The sequence below is a fragment of the Triturus cristatus genome, chromosome 8 (assembly GCF_964204655.1).
Source record: "Triturus cristatus chromosome 8, aTriCri1.1, whole genome shotgun sequence".
Taxonomy (NCBI): domain Eukaryota; kingdom Metazoa; phylum Chordata; class Amphibia; order Caudata; family Salamandridae; genus Triturus; species Triturus cristatus.
Window position 1 is genome coordinate 69,690,279 of NC_140591.1, and position 16,572 is coordinate 69,706,850.

Consider the following 16,572-nt stretch of genomic DNA (forward strand, 5'->3'; position numbering starts at 1 on the left):
ATTAAGGTCTATAAATTCCCCTATTTAATTGACTGGTGGTGGCTAATTTTTGTGATGTGCGCCACTGACTTCCTCAGACACTTTTACGCACAACTGTGCTGGTAAATGTCTTCTTTTCATTTGGTAAGGATAAGTTCTCCCCCTGAATATTTTATTGATTCACATTCTTGAATCATTCCTTGTTGCCAGACTGGGAACCCTTGGTAACCATATTAACAGAGAGTATAGGCTTTATACTCAATCGCATTGAATTTTACAATGAACTTTAGTAGCCCATTCACGTTGTTATGTATAACCCAAACTACAGCCAATCAGAGATCAGCATCCTCACGTCATTCCACGCCAGAATCTTCCAACTGTCAGATTTGATGGCAAGACAGGAGGCTAACATTATTGCATTGACTTCTTGAGGGCATTCAACTTCAGACAATTTTTTCTCTTCACCATGGCAGAGCAGGGAGAGAACAATTCTCTCTTCAGGGCATGTGGAAAGGCAAAAGATCTACATGGATCAAACCTAAGAAGCATACTGACAAAGTGAAGCGAAAAGCTGAGTCAGGGGAGGGATCCCCGATTTTAAAACGTTAAGTTCGTCATTCAGATAACCATAGCTATGCAGAAAGGCCAAAGACAAGGTGGTTCATCTGCTACAAAATCCTTGTCGTCAATAATGTGGGAACAGTCTTCGAGGAACTTAACTTCATCATTGTCGATGAAGAAGCACTCTTCAATGGCAGGTTAGTCATCACTGACAGTACAACTCCCTCTTTGATGACACAGTTTGCGGATGTTCAATCATAGACTAAACACCTATTGATGTCAGCACCATTGTTGGCGGATTTAATACCAATAAAGTTGATGAAGACTACATCATTGATAAAGCAATCGTCGATGATGATTTGATCATCTTTGATGATGCAGGTATATCACTGTCCGTCGAAAGCCTTTTTTCAACAACGCCAAGATTCTTTTCAGGACCAGATCTATTGCTCACAGGGTAAAGTATGCTTGAAAACCACATAGCCTCCAACATCTCATTACTCCCTACATTACTGCCAGAGATTTGAGATCAAATAATCTCTCTCTGTTAAGCGTGCCCAGAATCAGGAGGGCAAGAGGAAGGGATTGGTCTTTCAGCTACCTAGTCTCAAAACTCTGGAATACTCTCCCCACCCACTTAAGGTCAGACCAAAATGTACTCACTTTTAGGAAACAGCTGAAAACTCATCTTTTCACTCTAGCAGAGTAAATCCTTCACAATCTCTCACTTGTTTGCCACTAGCGCTGGGAAGCCTGTATATGGGTAGCTGTGCACTCTACTAATATTCTATAATAATAATAATTTGCACATTGGAACACCTTTGGGAGAAAGGATTAATCACTGTGCAAAATCCTTCTACAGATGCTGTCAAGCTATCCCAAATTGAAAAGACATACAAGGCCACCTGTACGGCACCACTTCACTTTTTAAACCAGGATAAAGACAGATTCAGTGCTTTTAGCTGCAGTCCAAAGAAGATCACTCAACCCTTCAACCCTGTGTTCAACACCTACGGACAAAGAAGGATGCAAATGGGAGTCCATGAGAAAGAGTTAATGTACTGGCTGCAGATGCATAAAGATTGCTAATGCTTTTGCTATTGTGGCACATTATGACAGGCAAATATGGAGCAACATAGCTCCATTATTGAAAAATGCGTCCTCACAAAGACAGAGCCCAGGCCAAAAGTATACTGCAGGCTTCGTCTTCCTTTATTGATGCCTCCATGGATGCTTCAACTTGTGCCATTCGTCCAATAGGAAACTCAACCATTATGAGATTGTATAGTTGGCTAAAGAGCACTTCATTTATGCCAGAAGTGTAGTCTAGAGTAATGGATCTGCCTTTCAGTGGTTAAAATATTTCCAGAAAAAAAGGTGAATGACACCCTTCAATTCATTAAAGCAGACTCAGAAACTGCTAGATCTTTAGGTGGTTTACAAAATACACATCAATACAAAAATTATAGATGTCAAGCTCAAGTATGGAACAGATTGGCTGTCACAATGTCAACAAAGGCAATAAGAGGTCAGAATAAAAGTAACAAAAAAACACAGAGGACAGGAGAGAAAAGGTACTCGATCTTCAAAATACAATGCTGAGGGAGGAAGAACATGGCTTTCCTATCGAAGTATATTTCCAAGCAAAGTGGCCGGTAGGAAGCAGAATGTAAAAATTCAAAGACAACTGCCAACATATGTCGGATAGATGGGTATTGGGCACAGTAGCTCAAGGTCATACCATGAAGTTTGTGGAAAAACACCACAAATCCCATCAAAAAAAGGAAATCAAAAGAAACGTCCTCAATTATTAGTGGCGATTGCCAAACGTTTGAAAAAACAAGCTATAGAGGAGGTACCAATAGGAGAACAATCTCATTGAATTAATTCTGGATTTTTTCTAATTTTGAAAACATCAGGAGATTGGCAGCCTATTCTATATCTGAGGAATGCCAACAAATATATGAGGATGTAGGAATTCCGAATGATTACTCTGCAGGAAATCTTAGCTTCTCGAAGGAGGGAAATACTTCTCCCCCATGGATCTCGAGGATGCTTATTTCAGCATCCTGATTCATGTGAAGCACAGGAGATTCTCTTGTTTTATGGTGGCAGGTCACCACATCCAGTTTAAAGCTTTACTTTTCAGCCTAAAATCAGCACCAAGAGTCTTCACCATGTGCCTAGGGCCTGGAGCCAACTTCATAAGGTGAAAATGAGATATGGCATATCCATATCTAGATGAAAGGCACATTTAAGTTAAGCAAGCACTTATGACAAGGCATTGCATAGGACCAGTCTAACAAGCCGTACACTGTTAAATCAAAGAGTAGTGATCAATTGCAAGAAATCTCAATTAATTCCAAGCAGGAACCTTATTTTTCTTGGAGCCAACTTCATCAAAGATGGAGAAAAGTTAAGTCAACATTGTATGTCTTTACAGACAACGAATACCACCACAGTCAGAACATTGATGACAATCTTAGGCACTATGTCTTCATGCATTTTTCTAATACCACATTGCCATTTAGACTTGAGGGTTATCCCATAAAGGTTAAGTGTCCAATGGCAACAGTTTTCAGGAGATTGGGACGATCACGTTCAGGTGATATCTACGAAAAAGGGACTCAGGTAGTGGTTAGTAAAGAACAACTTCTTCAAAGTATATCCAGTAAAACCTCAGCTGTTCTTGGCACCTGATGCATCTCTCTTGTATTGGCGCTTATCTCCAGGGATTAGAAATGATCAGAAGAGTGCAGCATCTATATAACAAATCCTTGAAATACGAGCAATAAGATTAGTATTAAAAGACTTCTTGCCACTGGTGTAGAACATGCACGTCATGAATCGTTCGAACAACAGCACAACTATGTTTTGCATCCTGAAACAAGGAGAAATCAGATCTCTCATCCTTTCAAAGGAGGCCCAGAGGTTATGGAGATGGGCCATTCTGTAAAATATGGAAGAAACCCAAGAAACACAAATGCACTAGGTTTGCCAGCAGATGACCGGGTCTAGGGTCGAACAGAGATTCCCTCGCAATAGACTGAACAGGGATTTCAATACATACCTTCACCCAATACCTCTGATACAGAGGTAAATTTGTAAAAGAAAATAGAATGATGTGTGCTTATTTTGATAGCAAAAGACACATAATGGATGGACGAAATGCAGAACAAATCAAAACATTCTCCCCCCGTCAATAGATCTGGGTTAAATCCATCATTCTTTTGCTCGCCATGCCACCCCAGTTTAGACCTGGCCATATGCAAATCAGTCTTGACCCTGTGCCTCAGGGGAACAGTCCAGCCCGAACTGCCAAGCCAGGTCCCTCCTGGACCAGAAGCAAGCATCCTAGGACTGGTTTCGGGGTTTCACCCCTCTTCAGCCAGGATAGCTTGATTCCAGTGGCACAGTGAGCCCTGGACCTACGTCTAGGCATACCTGGCGCACTTAGGGCGAGAAAGCAAAAGACACACAATTGATGGATGGAATGCAGAACAAATCAAAACATTCTGCCCCAGTCAAGAGATCTGGGTTAAATCCATCATTCTTTTGCTCACCATGCCACCCCAGTTTAGACCTGGCCATATGCAAATCAGTCTTGACCCTGTGCCTCATGGGAACAGTCTAGCCCGGACTGCCAAGCCAGGTCCTCCCTGGACCGGTTTCGGGGTTTCACCCCTCTTCAGCCAGGATAGCTTGATTCCAGTGGCACATTGAGCCCGGGACCTACGTCTAGGCATACCCGGCACACTTAGCGCGAGAAAGCAAAAGACACACAATTGATGGACGGAATGCAGAACAAATCAAAAAATTCTGCCCCAGTCAAGAGATCTGGGTTAAATCCATCATTCTTTGGCTCACCCTGCCACCCCAGTTTAGACCTGGCCATATGTAAATCAGTCTTGACCCTGTGCCTCATGGGAACAGTCCAGCCCGAACTGCCAAGCCAGGTCCTCCCTGGATTGGAAACAAACATCCTAGGACCAGTTTCGGGGTTTCACCCCTCTTCAGCCAGGATAGCTTGATTCCAGTGGCATGGAGAGCACGGGACCCGCGTCTGGGCAAACCCTTCCCACTCGGGGTGACAAATGCAAAAACAACAGTTGATGGACAGAATGCAGAACAATGGCATACATTCACCCCAGTACAGAGATCTGGGCCTAAATGCATCGTTTTTTTGCTCACCGTGCCATTCCAGTTTGAACCCAGCCATATGCAAATCAGTCTTGACCCTGTGCCTCATGGGAACAGTCCAGCCCGAACTGCCAAGCCAGGTCCTCCCTGGATTCGAAACAAGCATCCTAGGACCGGTTTCGGGGTTTCACCCCTCGTCAGCCAGGATAGCTTGATTCCAGTGGCATGAAGAGCACGGGACCCACGTCTGGGCATACCCTTCCCACTCGGGGTGACAAATGCAAAAACAACAGTTGATGGACAGAATGCATCAACAAGATTAAAAAACGCCAAATTGAAGAATCTGAACCGTGTGGACTCTGTGTATTTTAGTGTGGCTCAGAACATAAAATAGAATCTTCTTTTGAGTAAATTATTAATTAAGTGATATATGTTTGATATTTGCAACCTAGAGCAATTTTACCTATCCGATACTTGGGGCGAATCTAATTGTTGAAGGGTGTGCTTATCGATGCTCTATTCTCTGTAGAACTATGGAACATGTCTGCACAAACATCAATCCAGTTATTGGTATCTTTCATAGGTTCACAGGTGACCCATCTTCCTCCCCTTGGCATAAGGCTTCATTTACAGCTATTACAAGTATCATATTATGAACTGCATATATCTGACAAGAGAACACCTGAGAGTGCTGATCTCTGATTGGCTGTAGTTTAGGTCATATATAATGATGTGTGTGGGGTACTAAAGGGTATAGACAAATTACATTTTAATTAATTTATGAGGCCTACCCTGCTTTGTTAACATTGGTATCAAGGGTTCCAAGTCTGGCGGCGGAGAGTAATTCAAGCATGTGAAGTTTTGAAAGATGCCAATGCTGGAGAACTGGAGTTACAAGTAAGTAACTTTTTACCATTTATCTCACATAGCAAGAGCAGATGAACAATTTCTTTTATTTAGTACTCTTTGACAATGGATGAGACTTTCTAGTTTTTATTACCTAGCTAAATGGTATCGAGTATATGGATCTGAGAAGGGTGTGAGACTGAGTGAACTTGCAGGCTCACACCCTTGACCTTCAGATTACATAAGGAAGTCTTCAATGGATGTATTATTGCACTGACCTATCCATAGTGCGTGCTATATGTCAACTGGATTTCTCTGGAAGCGGGAACACATTTTAGTTCAACAAAAAGCAGATGGAGCAGGAAGCTGAGGTGCAGAGACATGCAATGTGCATGAAGAGGACCATAACAAGATCATAGCCCAAGAGAATGCTGAGCTTTTAAATGGGTAGGTTTTCTCTGCATGATTTCTCATGCTGCCTCCAGCCAAATTTCTCAACAGTTCTGCAGTTCCTAAATGTTCAAACCTTTGGCGTCTCTATGTGTATAGAATCTTACAACTCCTTGATTGACAGGAGTTAAATCTGCCTCACCATGTGGCATTTACAGGGCCCTATTCTTTTAGTCTACTCAACACCTACGGTGTCGCTTCATGGGAGTCCCAGTAGAGGTAGGTGACCATTTTTACTCCTATTATGGATCAGGCAGACCCGATATCATTGTGTGTTGGACCAGAGATGGTGACAGTGGGACATGAAGTGGAGTCTGGTAGTGTTTATGAGACGTCACCAATTGTTGGAGTTGGCCTAACGGCTTGGACTGTCGACCTCGAATCTGGGGAACTGGGGAACTGGGTTTGAGTCTCGTCAATGACACTGAACATCCTGTGATTCTGGGCAAATCACTTAATCTTCCCGTGCCTAACAAAAATTAATGTGTGTCGTCATGTAACGTAACTGGTACTATGTAAAGCGCTCTGAAACCCGATTCAGGTCAAGTTCGCGCTATATAAAACTCTTTTTAAAAAAAACAACCAGATACACTCATCTCTTGGACCCTTTTACTCGTGCTCTCAAATATTAAGTGGAGATCCAGAGGCTGGACGTCTTCTCTACTGGAGCATGCCTCAGTGCTCCCACTCTCTCCATCTTCTGTCTAAAATCACCAATTTTATATCCTAAGTCCGAGAGTCTGAAGAGACGCAAACCAAAGACGGATGCAAACCCAACCCCACAAATTGCAAAACGAAATAGTTTGAGAAGAGACTGACATTCTTGAGGAAACAGACTGGCATGAGGTTCCATGTTATATATAAGTACACTTGTAAGCTAAAGTAGGGAAACTGTTGGACTTTGGAGGGACCAGATTTGTTATTACCACTCCAAAATAAACAACAGTAGTAAAAGTGTTGGACTTGGGGGGGGGGGGGGGGGGCTGATTTACTATTCCCATTCCAATCTGAGCAACAGTAGGAAAATATTGGTCTTTGGAGGGTTCAAATTTAATATTTTGTTTCCAAAGTAACCAAAATAATGGAAAGTTTTAGACTTCGGAGGAGTCAAATGTAATATTCCTACTCTAACATAAACAAATGTAGCAAAACTGTTGGACTTTGGAGGGATCAGATTTACTATTCCCACTCCAATTTAAGCAACAGTAGGGTGAATGTTGGACTTTGAAAGGGTGAGATTTGCTATTCTCACTCCAATCTGAGCAACAGTAGCAAAGTGTTGGACTTTGGAATTGTCAGATTTATTTTTCACACTCCAATGAAACTAACGGTAGCAAAAGTGTGGGACTTGGGTGGAGTTATACTTACTATTCCCATGCCAGATTTAATATACCCACTCCAATCTAAGTAACAGTATGGAAAGTGATGGAGTATTGATCAGATTAACTATTCTAACACTTATGTTAGAAAAAGTAGCGCAAGTGTGGCACTTTGGAGGGGCCATATTTACTAATCTCACTCCAATCCAAACAACAGTCAGTAAACTGTTTTTAAATCAAACATTGATCAATATTAAAAAATTTAAAAGTTAATATATATTAAAATAATACATTTATTCACTAAATAAAAAACAAATAGGGACATTTTAAAAATAAGATTTTTAATGAAAAATGTAAATAATTACCAGATATAAAAAGTATTTTCAATTAAAATACTTTTCTCCCTATTGTCCCAATAACAGATACCAATAATTAAAATAATTAAAAAATAAATAATATAAAAATGAAATCATAATATTAATATATTCATTATCAAATAAAACAATAGTAACACTTTCAATAAACATAACATTATTTAACTGCGTAGCCAATTAACAACTAAGTAAAAATAAATAAATAAAAAATACAATTACTGAATTTACATAATTTATCAGCTAAAAATATTAATTACATAAAAATATACATTCAAGACAATATTTTACATTTTAAAAAACCTCTCATCCTAATTCCCTACCAACCCAGCAACCTGCTACTTCATTAACAATTTAAAAAAAAATATATATATTAAATGTTTTACTTAACAACGTTCTACATTAGCATGGATGTCTTTGCAAAAGCTCCAAGAAATAATTGGTGAATGTGTGCTATACAAGACTAATTAACATAACATAACAAGTATGCTAAAACAAATTGAACAAACATAGTATTATAACACTAGTATGTTATAACACTAAAATCATTAATATTTATCAAACTAATTAAAATGATTCCTTATATAACTATATTAAATAAAACTATATTATACACAACTGCATTTTCAAAAAAACTATATAAAGTTTATAAAAAACAATGTTCTTACCTTCTATATTAAGCCCCACAATATTGTTGAGATCATGATTTTGTGACTGCGATAGCTGTGACCCACGATATTTTTGCATCAATATTTTGGTCGAACACCTCTGTGGGAAACAACTGGAATGGATTCAATCCCATGCCTAAGGGAAAAAACTGCTTTCCTTTTATGTAGGCACATATCTCGGAGTTTACTGTGGATTCAGTAATTTGGAAAGTTGGGGGAGGGAGCTATGAATCGGTAATTTGTAATGACATTTGCAACACTGCAAGGCGTTGTCAAAATGAAGAGACAATGGCTGTCTTTCAGGATTAGGAGGGGTCTATAGAGGTGAATAAAACAGGATTTCAGAGCTCAAAAAGAGGAACCGCTATGGTGTCCTTGATAGCTCTCAGATAGTTCACCAGATAGGGGTTTATCGGGGAACCTGGAGAAACAGATTGAAAACTGAATGAAAAAGAACATAATGTATTAAGTACGAGATCCAGTTTACCTTGTCACTAACCCAGAGCAGTGGTGTCAAAAGAGCAGATGCTGACATAGGTGACTTGCTAGAGATGCAGGAGATATTAAATTAAGGGTGGATGATTTCTAATTTGGAATACAAAAACTCTTAAAATTCTCCACACAAGACTTTAGAGGAATAGGAGGCTTGCTGCTTTCCAGACAGAAAACACTTGCAATGATTTTAAAAGGCCTCATGGGAGTGACTTGCGTAGGATCCAGAGTGAGCTCTTTCAGCGGTTGCTTTGTACTGATTTCAGGCATCAACATTATTAAGTCTGGAAGTGGGACATACGACCTGCTCCAAAGATGTTCAGACTGTTTATAAATGAGTGTTAGACTACTGAAATCAGCATCATGTACCAGGAAGAAGGTAGATACAATGGAAAAGGCTTTATTTACAGAATTGTAGAGATGGCACGTAAAAAAGAGTTCATCCAACCTAGGAGCCTTAAGCAGTGGAATAAGAGTCGTCTGGAAATAAAGTTTGCTATGCAAACACAGAAGAGGGATTTTCCACTGCAACTTTACCCTATTGCTGTTAGTCAGGCAGATATTGGGAGGTGATTCATAACAATGGTTAAAATTGAAAACAACTGTGGATTTGTCCAACCAGGGGATCTGAGACATTGCGGGGACACTTTGAGCTTCTTGGGCAGTGTAGCTATGATCAAGTATGTGGCTGACTTAGTATGTGCAATCCAGCACTCCTCAGAGTAGCACATGCTTCTTATAAATTGGAGGTACTGGAAAGATCTGTGGCCGTGTTTAAAATATTAAAATCCCCTAAAAGTACAAATATAGAAAACACAGGAAGAAATTAAATTATTATTGGCAGGACCCCTTGTGTCTGTGGGCGTCAGACCAGGCAAAGACTAATTGTGTAAGATCGCATAGTTTTGGTCTGCATCAGAGGAATTTCAGTAAAGTCTCACACTGAAGCTGGAACATGCGAAATGATCTTGAGGATAACAAGGTAACAGGCCCAAGTCCATTACCACAACAAGAGTGGTTATTCTTGTATTTCAGGATAGCTTCTCAAAAAGATCAGGGGTTGAGGAACTGGGAAGAGAAATAGATTATCAAGTTAGTAGTACCCGGTAAGATTGTGAACCTCCATTTTGTGCTTGCTCAGTGACTAAGAATTAACAACTGAGAAGGATGGTCAAAGGGTGAGACCTCAGAGAGCTCTAGGGAAATATATCTGATACATATTTGTTTGTGCAACACAAAAAGATGATGGACGGAATGTTGAACATTGTCAAACATTCACCCCCAGCCAGTTTGGTGAGCAAATAATGATGGATTAAACCCAGATCTGTGACTGGGGGTGAATGTTTGACAATGTTCAACATTCCGTCCATCATCTTTTTGTGTTGCATTTTCACCCTAAGTGGGAAGGGTATGCCCAGACGTGGGTCCCGTGCTCACTACGCCACTGGAGTCAAGCTATCCTGGCTGATGAGGGCTGAAAGTCCGAAACCGGTCCTAGGATGCTTGATTCCTGTCCAGGGAAGACATGGCCTGGCAGTTCGGTCTGGACTGTTCCCATGAGGCACAGGGTCAAGACTGATTTGCATATGGCTATGTCTGAACTGGGGTGGCGTGGTGAGCAACATAACGATGGATTAAACCCAGATCTGTGACTGGGGGTGAATGTTTGACAATGTTCAACATTCCGTCCATCATCTTTTTGTGTTGCACATATTTTTTTTTAACATCTCTGTGGACTGTAGTTGCTCTGTACTGAAGCACAAACTTCCACGGGTAATGTAGGGAGACTGACATAACTGCAGGTAGGCTTAGCTGTTCCTTTGGGTCACTCAGAGGGCCAGGTAATGGATTTATAAATTGGCCTTGGGCTTTAATGCCAAATCAGTGAAGGGTACATACTGTTTTAGAATTTACTTAATGTTGGAGCCAGTGAGTTGTCTAGTTTTGGAACTTTTGGAGCGTTAAACTAGATATTGCATTTAGGGGCTTTGAAAAGGCTGTTTATGTGAGCACAGCTGTAATACCCATCCAAACTAATATGAGAAATTGGCGAGGCAAATGGCCACAGAGAGGCTGGTAAGACATCATTCCTGATTCAGAGTTTTTAGGTTTTGCCCTGAAGTACAACCCCAACTTGTAAACATGTTTTTCAAGAGAGCATCTCTATTTGTCAAACAGGGTGATCAGCCATTAGAAACAATCAGACAGGAAGGTGTGCATGCTGCATCTACAGTGGTATCTAATAGTGGTGGTTTAATGGGCTCCTCGGCTGCTCATATGTTGCTCCTGGGTAAGCAACATATAATGCTCCTTGGTAGTTTAACAGTGCCCCCATATAATACTCCATGATGGTGCATCAATACATTGAATGAGTTGTGGTCTGTCTCTCCTGGTTGAAGCCCACATAACACTCCTTGAATGGTTCAACAGTGCATTCAATAGTTTGTCCTCCTGTTACTCCTTTGCTACTCATTCGTAGACCCCAAGTAATACTCCCTGGGGGTTTCAAAGTGCTTCCAATAGCTTGCTGTTCTGCTGCTCCTATGCTGGTCTAGGGTCGACTTGATATAACACTCCCTTGCAGTCAACCGTGGCTCCATTCGGTTTAACCTTCTGGCACTTCTGGGTGAGCTCCATACACCATTATGGACCCCAAAACACATCTACAATGGTTTCTTCATATGAATTTGTCTACCCAACAATGCAGTGGTGTAACGAAAATTTAAGGCCTCCCCCAAGCTCGGACCGGAGTACTGTCCTGAGGGTACCCCTGCAGTTCGGGGGGGGAGGCCCACACCGCGGGGTATACGGGGGCCTGTGTTACGCCCCTGCAACGATGGTGAACACCCCTTATGTGTGGTAGTGTCTATCCCGAGATTCTGATGGATACTTCTAACTGCAGATTCCTCACCTACTCCCCAGGTGCAGACTGGACTCTGAAACTTTTCCTCAGCAGTGCTCATGCACTCTGCTGGGTGGCACTGTGTGGGTCTGCATCAACCCAGAAGTGATAGAGGGGAGCCACATATAAGCACCACACGTCACATCATTTTCTTTGTCTACTTCCCGTGTGGATCGGGAGCGCCACCACTGTTCTTGTTGATTTTTTTCGCACTGCTAAGAACAAATGTAATTGTGAAAGGAAATGTGTCTCCCAAAACGACAGGTCAAAAACCATGCCACAACAATAGAAAACAAATATCGGGGTCTCTCTAGTGTCTTGGCTCAGACCATAATTCAAAGTTGTGCAATAAATCTGCCCTCATGCACCTGTAGGCAATCCGATACTGGGAGGCGAAGCTATGTGTCACAAAGCACAATAAGACATTGCTGCCTTCGTGTACGTCCTGCTCCCACTCGAAGTTGTGGGCATGGACTCTGTTCTGTTCCTGGGGCTGCTTTCACGCGCAGTCAATTTCGCACTCGAAATCCTCTGGTAAGTCGAAATCAAGGTTCAACCGTGATCATAAGAAAGCAAAGCTGGACTCAACCCCATCCCACCTCACTGAACATAAAGAGAAGGCACTAGAATGTCAGTGTCAGTCATACACCTTCGAGGCCTCTGGTCATGGAGCCAATTCCTCCACTGATCCTGGTGCGCCTAGGCCATCGGTAACACCTCAGCAATTTGAAGCCTTCAAGGAGGCCATGCTGCAACTTTCTGGTGTGCTTCTGGCTCCTTCTGGCGTGCCTTTCGGGCCCAAGGAACTACGGGCTCCCAGTTGGTTTACCTCTGACGTATCCATCCTTGGTGCTATCTGCCCCTCAGGACCCGTGTCACTTGTGCCGCATATGGAGGAATGTCCTTATTTGTAGTGGTGGCCGTGAGGGCAGCTGAGGTACTGGATTTACAGCTGCAATCCATTGTGACCCAAACAAATATCCTGACAAAGTCCTCTCTTATACATTGATGGCCATTTGGTCAAAGCCGTGTTCCTGCCCAACCCGTGAATAGGATAGGTAACCAGGCGTCACTGGCTCCGGAAGTACTTGATTTTTTTGCCAAACATGCTCCTGGTTGTACAGGACTCAACTAGTAAAGTGAAGCCCAACTCATTCCCAACCACCCCTCCCAATAGGGAGTCTGATGGGATTGAGACTTTTGGCAAGCATCTGTTTCCACTGACAGTCTAGCATTGCAATCAGTAAATGTTGCGTTGGAGCGCTTTAAAGAAAGTTGAGCTATTGCATGCTCCCCATCCACTACCCCAGACTCCCTCATCCTTTTCAGGCTGTGGGACATCAGTACTCCCATTCCTCTTCCTCTACTGCAACGGCCACTAAACTCCCTTAGTGGTACAGGCCAATCCAGTGGAGGCCACGATCTATCATTTACTCCAAGAGTGGCGATCCGCCATGTCTGACAGATGGGTCTTTCGAGGGGTGTTCAACAAGGCTATGCCCTGCCTTTTCTTTATGCTGCATCAAATATCACCCCACACCAGAGTGTATTTCAGATTAGCACCTGTGCATTCTACTTTAAGAGGTGTGAGTGTTTCTCCAAGGGTTGTATCGAGATGGTGCCATGCTCTGAAAGAGGAGAGGGTTCTTAATCTCACTATTTCCTTGTTGTGAAAAAGGGTGGGCTTTTAGTCTTATTGTGGACCTTTGACCTCTAAATGCCTTCCTATGGAATGACCATATCAGAATACACACGCTGGTCCAGATCCTTTCAGCCTGGTACCTGGGTGACTAGATGGATGCCATACGACCTGCAGAATGTGTATTTTCATATCCTTCAGTCCCACCATCGTTTTCTGTGGTCCATGGTAGACGATGAACATTTTCAGTTTTCAGTTCTCCCATTTGGACGACGAGTGCTCCTCCAGTGTTCATAAAAGTGTCCATAAAAGTGATGGTGTTGGCCGCTGTCGAACTTCTGAGATCTGAGATACCAAGCTTTGCTTACCTCTACAACTGGCTGTGGAAGGTGAGCTTGCCACAGTCAGACAGAGTCCACTTCGAAACGGCAAATCCCCTGACATCATTGGGGTTCTCTATCAACAAATCCTCACTTGTTCACAGCAACGTCTATTCATTGGGGATATCTTAGACACTGTGCGACTCAGTATCTTTCCTCCGCCACAATGAGGTCAGGACATTTGGATAATGATCCCAATAATTCTGCCTCGCTCTTTGATCATGGTGAGAGCAGCTCTGAGGCTTTTTGGCCTCTTAGCCTCCTGTAGCATGGTTGTCAGCTATGCCAGCCAAGTGGCACATGAGGGCTCTGGAATGGCATCTGGAGTTCTAATGAGAAGTCTGACAGATGGCATCCAAATTACAGAATAGACGGCTCATGATCTGAAGCAGTGGCTGCTCAACGCTGTTGGACCTGCGACAGACCTCTATCGCTTCCACACCCTGAGCTGAAAGTGGTGACGTACATGTCCCTGCTGGTCTGGAGAGGTTAGCTGGGGTAATGGAGATCAGAAGACTCTGGCCTCCGACAGTAGCCATCCTCCACATTGATCTGTTGGAGTTGCGGGCCATTCATCTGGCTCCGAAGGTGTCCATCAAGAGGAGGCTGCTGCAAATTCTTATGGACTACATAAGCGCTATATGGTATTGCAACAAGGAGGGTGGAGTGGGGTCCTGTGGCCTCTGCCAAGAGGCTCTGCACCTCTGGTGTTGGTTGCAGTGCCAAGGCATTTCCCTACATGTAAACCACCTGGTAGGGCCCCTGAATGGCTGAGTAAATGAGCTGAGCATGTGGCATCTGGCAGATCACATGGTACAGGGCATCATTCAACAGCGGCCATTATCCTGGATAGATATTTTCAACTCAAGAACACGCACTGTCTAACGTTTTGCATGTTGAGGTTTCTGCAACAACACTCATTAGGGGATGCATTCTGGAACAGAACACAGGATTCCTCTACACCTTCATGCACCTGTCTGCCCTGCCTGAGTTCTGAAAAAGATTAGAAAGACCAGGCCAAAGTCATCCTAGTGGCTCCAAATTGGACCAGGAGAGTCCAGCGCCCTGATCTTCTGGTCTGGGCATAAGCCTCTGTCCTCTGATCAGGCTATCACTTCGAAAGGATCTTCTGATGGAGCAACAGGACAGGGTCCTTTGCCTAAATCTGTCCAGTCTACACCAGCATGAGTGGAGATTGAGTGGTGGCAACGGACTGCATTTGTTCTGCCGCCTGAAGTGTTGGATGTCATCCTTGCACCATGCACCGTTCCTTGTAATCCATTTATGATGAGCACTGGGAAAATGTGTGGCTGGTCTGGCACTCGTAAGGCTGATCCCTTACAAGCAAAACTGTTGGACATACCTTTGTTTGCTTTATCTTTGGTCCAGCAAGGTCTTGCAGTCGACACTATCTAAGGTTATTTGTTGGCCCCTTCGGTTTGCCGGGCCAAGTGTCCTTGTTTAAATCACTTGCTATGATGAGACTATTTAAAGGTTTTGCACACAAGTTCCCTCCCGAGTACTTTGTGGTGTCATAGTGTAACCTGAACTTCGTCTTGACGTTTCTCATGTGTATGCTGTTTTAGCCGATGCATAGTTGCTAGCTGCGTCTTCTGATTTTGAAGACTCTGTTGCCCATTGCGATTATGTCAGCTCAGCCTGAGTAAATTGCAGACATTTTCAATGCAAATGCCGTACACCACCTTTTTTCCAGACATGGTGGTACTCAGGACTCAAGCAAGATTCTGGCCAAAAGTCATGACTCCCTTTCACTGTGCGCCATTCATCACTCTGCCTACGTTCTTTTCTTCCTCTCTCTACTTGAAAGAGGAGAAGATCCATTGGCTGGACCTCAAAAGGGCTTTAAACTTTTACATTGACGTGTTGATGATCAGTGTTTTGCGGGTATCCCCGGGGCAAGAAAAAGGAAGTTTGTGCAGAAGAGGGCTCTGTTAGGTGGATGGATAGCCCTCTGCATTATGATCTGCTATGCACATGCCACAAAGCTGTCCCCAGAAGGTATGAGAGCACATTCTACCAGAGCTAAGGCTGATGCCAATGTGTTGGCTAAGCAGTGCCAGTCTTTGACATCTGCGACTATCCAGACTGCGACGTGGGTGACGGTGCATGCGTTCACAAAGTCCTACTGCCTTGACAGCCAGGTCCAGCAAAAAGGGCATTTTGCCAGCTCGGTCTGACAGAACTTTTTTGTCTGAGACCTGTCCACAAACCATATATTTGGTACCTATTCTAAGGTTTGGAATCTGCGGTGAGAAGTATTCATCAGATTAACAAGTTATTTACCTTCAGTAACACTCATTCTGGTGCATACTCTGTCTAACTGCAGATTTCTCACTGCCTTCCCACCTCCCTCCCTTTAGAGTGAACTCTCTTTAACATCTGGAAATGTCCCAAGTTAGTATTCATCACACTGGTACCAAAATTTGTTCACACACTGTGTCTGAAGGTGCAGAAAGGATATATGCAGCTCATATGCGGCTCTGCTCCATCACTTTCAAGGTAATACAGAGCTAGTGTGGAGCCGCACAGCGCCACGAAGCGGAGTGCAGGAGCACAGCTGAAGAAAGGTTTCTGGATCTAGTCTGGCACCTGGGGAGTATTCTGAGGTGAGGAATCTGCAGTTAGATTGACAGAGTATTACTGAGGGTAAGTAACTCGTACCTGTCTGCACATGCCATGCTTATGCACATGTATGCAGAGCATTGTGCACCCATCATGTCATTGAACCTCATAAAACGTTTCCCATATAGGCCAGATCACAAACTATGCCCTTTTAACCATGCTCTGCGAAGGGTGCGAGGAAC

General features: G+C 43.1%; 1 protein-coding gene across 1 annotated transcript in view; it reads left to right on the forward strand.

Annotated features, from left to right (window-relative positions):
• CFAP44 (cilia and flagella associated protein 44) overlaps window positions 1–16,572 on the forward strand; it is a 557,576-nt gene that overhangs the window by 470,125 nt on the left and 70,879 nt on the right. The window lies entirely within an intron of this gene.